This window comes from Bison bison, unplaced genomic scaffold (assembly GCF_000754665.1).
Source record: "Bison bison bison isolate TAMUID 2011002044 unplaced genomic scaffold, Bison_UMD1.0 scf7180017864291, whole genome shotgun sequence".
In the NCBI taxonomy this organism is placed as follows: domain Eukaryota; kingdom Metazoa; phylum Chordata; class Mammalia; order Artiodactyla; family Bovidae; genus Bison; species Bison bison.
Window position 1 is genome coordinate 10,960,997 of NW_011494863.1, and position 4,286 is coordinate 10,965,282.

The 4,286-nt window shown below is 45.3% G+C and overlaps 1 protein-coding gene across 2 annotated transcripts in view; it reads left to right on the plus strand.

The window, feature by feature from the left end:
* Positions 1–4,286, plus strand: part of ARHGEF37 (Rho guanine nucleotide exchange factor (GEF) 37) — a 92,395-nt gene that overhangs the window by 75,325 nt on the left and 12,784 nt on the right. The gene's annotated exons all lie outside the window — the stretch shown is intronic.

A 4,286-nucleotide genomic window follows, 5' to 3' on the forward strand; every position in this document is an offset into this window, starting at 1 on the left:
CATGGACTGTAGCCCACCAGGCTCCTCCGTCCATGGGATTTTCCAGGCAAGAGTACTGGAGTGGGGTGCTATTGCCTTCTCAGAGCAGTTACTTAGTCCAAAGGGGCAGTTCTCGTTGTCATCTCCTGAAGGAGAAAAACCTGGAAGCCTGACAGGTGTGTATCCTGCAGTTGCTGAATTCTGCCACATGGGGACACTGTTAAAAACGGGCAGCTGGGTTGCCCTCAGTCAGTGCTCCTCTAACACATCTCCAGAGCCTGGGGACACACAGTCAACAATACCCAGCACCAGGTACAGCCCCTGCCCTCTAAGGAAACCACTTCATTGATGGAGGCAAATTCCATCTCACTGGTCCTGCAGGTGCTTCCCAGGGGGATTTGGGAAAAGGAAGAAACTTTTCTTGCACACACCCTATGACACATAGCCTGGACACCCAATGTTATGGCTCTTTATTTCCACTTACACTCAAAAATGGTTGCTTTATTTCCCAGGTGTGTCAACAGTGTGCTGGGGTAGTGGGTTGAGACTGATATGCAGCATCAGTGATAAACTGGCCCTAGAAGCAGCAGCCCTGAAGCTCTTCCCCTCTCTAGCTCTCTAGAAGGTAACTCTTGGTTTGAGGCTGTACCCCACCCATCCCCCTCCTCAGGGCACCCTAGTTTCATTAAGGAAAATTGTCCCTCCCTGACTATTTTGAGGGAGCAGTACTTCTTGAATCCTTCCTTCCACGGCTGGCCTCCTCCAGTTGAAGTCAAAGAGATCAGGTCCCTCTTCTTTTTACCTGGATGAACTAGCGGGGAACATGTGGTCTCAAATGCTCTTTCCTCAAGACTTTCACTCTGGCAAGGACAGAGGAATGGTTTCTGGTCATTCTCTTTGTGGCAATAGCCATGGTGGATCACGGATAGCATCCTGACCTATGTCCCTATCAAGTGAATGACGGTTTTCCTACTTTCTTCTTCTTGACCCTCAGAGTTTCCTTAACTCCTGCTGACCCAAGTCTGCTCTTCTAGTCTTTTATCAATTATGTAAGCTCCCATTGGTCTTCCAAAAGAATCCCCTCCTCTCTCATTTCTGGTGCTTGCACGAAGAACCCTGTCTGATACAACCCCCAAGACTGGAAGAAATCTCCTCCTCTTTCACTTCTAAGACTCACCCCAATTCATTCCTGATTGAAGGTAGTTTGGGTCTCTCAGGGCCAGTCTCCACCTTACCTGACGTAAATCTTTATAGATAAAGCAAACAAACACAAAGGAACACGCTCCTCAAATGTTGTCAATGTTGGCACAAGTGGTGAGATTACTGGGGGTTTTATTTTCCTCTTTTTGCTCATATTTGTCCCCTGAAAAAAAATTTCCCTATTTCCATAAACTCCATTTTATTAAGAACAATAGAATTTACCTCTGTGTTTGTTCAACTGCAATTAGAGAAACTGAGACACAGAAACACTGTTTCTCATGCTGAAGGAGGGAGCCTCCGTCCCTCCGTGAGTGTCCTTGAGAAGGAGACTTGTCAGTGTTTTGGCATCGCACTGGTGGCTGTTATCACCCACTGGTTTGGGTGGATTTATTGACAGAGCCAAGATCTGATATCCTTTTGGCTTTGTTGTATGCATGACTCAGGACACGACCTCGCCCCTCCTTGTGGCCCAGGTCTCCCCACAGAAACAAGGAGGAGAATGGCACTAAATGACCTCTAGGAGTTCTGCGGCTCCGTTCTGGGGGCTTTTGGAAGATCATTGCCTAATGGGAGCAGCAACCAGGATAGAACCTGGAGTCCCACCCAGTCTCTGGGTGGGAAGGCACTTTAGATATTCCATGTAGGCAGCACTCTTTCTTTTATTTGCTAAGTGGCATGGCTTTCGGGATCTTAGTTCCCCAACCAGGAATCAAAACTAGGCCCTTGGCAGTGAAAGCACAGAGTCCTAACCACTGGACCACCAGGTAATTCCCAGCACTTCTTGAACTGCACATGACAAAACCTACCTCAAACTGGCCTAAGCTAAAAAGAGAATTTATTTGTTGAAATGTAGATTTACAATGTTATATTCGTTTCAGATACACAACATAGTGATTTGATATTTTTATATATTATACTCCACTGAAAGGTATTATAAAATGTTGGTTATAGTCCCTGTGATGTACCAAAAGGGAATTTATTGACCCAGATAACTGCAATATTTAGGTCTGAATTCAGGCTTGGCTGGATCCAGGAGATAAGAAGGTTATCATCAGGACTTGGTCTCTTCTAGTCTCCTCTGCTCTCCTTTGCCTGCTTCATCCTTGGGCAGGTTCTTCCCAAGCAGCCCCAGGCTTCCATCTTACCAGCTTCGCGCTTCTTCCCAAGAGTTCCACCAAAAGTACCAGGGCTGACTCTCACTTGACTGTTAAGTGACATGCCCATTGCTGAACCAATCACTCGCTGGAGCCAGGGTGCAGATTCTGTTTACTGGCCAGAATTGGTCATGTTCTTGCCTCTGAAGTTGGGAGGCCACTTACATCTGTGGCCTAAGATATGAGGATGCGTAGTTCACTAAGGGCAAGTCACGAGCTCTTACCAGAGTGGAAAATGATGCTGGGAAGGAAAAAAACCCAAAGGTCCACTCAGGTTCATCTATATCAGCGGTTATCAAAGAGTGTTCCCCAGGGCCTCCCTGGTGGCTCAGTGGTAAAGAATCCACTTGCCAGTGCAGGAGACATGGGTTCAGTCCCTGGTCTGAGAAGATTAGACATGCTGTGGAGCAACTGAGCTTGTGCACCACAACTATTGAACATGTGCTCTAGAGCCCAAGAACCACAACTATTGAGCCCATGGGCCACATCTACCAAAGCCCATACACACTAGAGCCAGTGCTCTGTAATGAGAGCCACTGCAATGAGAAGCCCATGCTCTGCAACGAAGAGTAGCCCCTGCTCACCATGACTAGAGAAAAGCCCTTGCAGCAGTGAAGACTGAGCACAGCCAAAAATAAACAAATACTTAATAAAAAATAAAAAGCACTGTGCCCCAGATTGGTAGCATCCACATTACATGGAAACTTGTAAGAACTGCAAATCATAGACTCCACTCCAGACCTACTGACTGGAAGGGGCCCAGCTCTATAGGTGACTCAGATGGATGTTAAAGTTGAGAAGCACTCATGTAGAACAGTAGCTCTCCAGCCTGACTTCAGTGAGAATCATCAGGGGAACTTTTAAGCAATCTGATCAGGATAAAGGGGTAAGTGAAGGAATGGGGTCCATCTCTGGTGCTTTTGTAATGCTCCCAAATGATTCTAACAGCAGTGAAGGTTGATAGAACCACTGAGATCAAAACCAAACCAAACCACTGTTCTCAGCTCCTTCTAATTTATACAGTGGAGATAAACAAGGATGTGGACAGTCCCTCTGCTGTGAATGTTGGTTTAATAAAGGAATGACTTGGGGGGTGGCAACTCAAGCCAACCCAGGTGAAATAACAAAGTGGGGGACACATGATCCACCTAACTGCATGCAGTCTGAACCAGGAATTCTTTATGCTATGATAAATTAATCTTTATATCCTCATAGCTGAATCACCCAAGAGAGGAGGCAGTTAGAGGGGAAAAATTAAAGGCACAGTTTAATGAGTGCTTACTGAATTAGGCTCATTTAAATTGCACTCATTTCACATGCTAGCAAAGTAATGCTCAAAATTCTCCAAGCCAGGCTTCAACAGTATATGAGCCGAGAACTTCCAGATGTTCAAACTGGATTTAGAAAAGGCAAAGGAACCAGAGATCAAATTGCCAACATCCGTTGGATCATAGAAAAAGCAAGAGAATTCCAGAAAAACATCTACTTCTGCTTTATCGACTATGCCAAAGCCTTTGACTGTGTGGATCACAACAAGCTGTGGAAAATTATTAAAGAGATGGGAATACCAGACCACCTTACTTGCCTCCTGAGAAACCTGTATGCAGGTTAAGAAGCAATAGGTAGAACTGGACATGGAACAATGGACTGGTTCCAAATTTGGAAAGGAGTACATCAAGGCTGTATATTGTCATCCTGCTTATTTAACTTATATGCAGAGTACATCATGCAAAATGCCGGGCTGAATGAAGCACAAGCTGGAATTAAGCTTTCTGGGAGAAATATCAATAACCTCAGATATGCAGATGACACCACCCTTATGGCAGAAAGTGAAGAGGAACTAAAGAGCTTCTTGATGAAGGTGAAAGAGGAGAATGAAAAAGCTGGCTTAAAACTCAACATTCAGAAAATTAAGATCATGGCATCCAGTCCCATCACTCCATGGCAAATAGA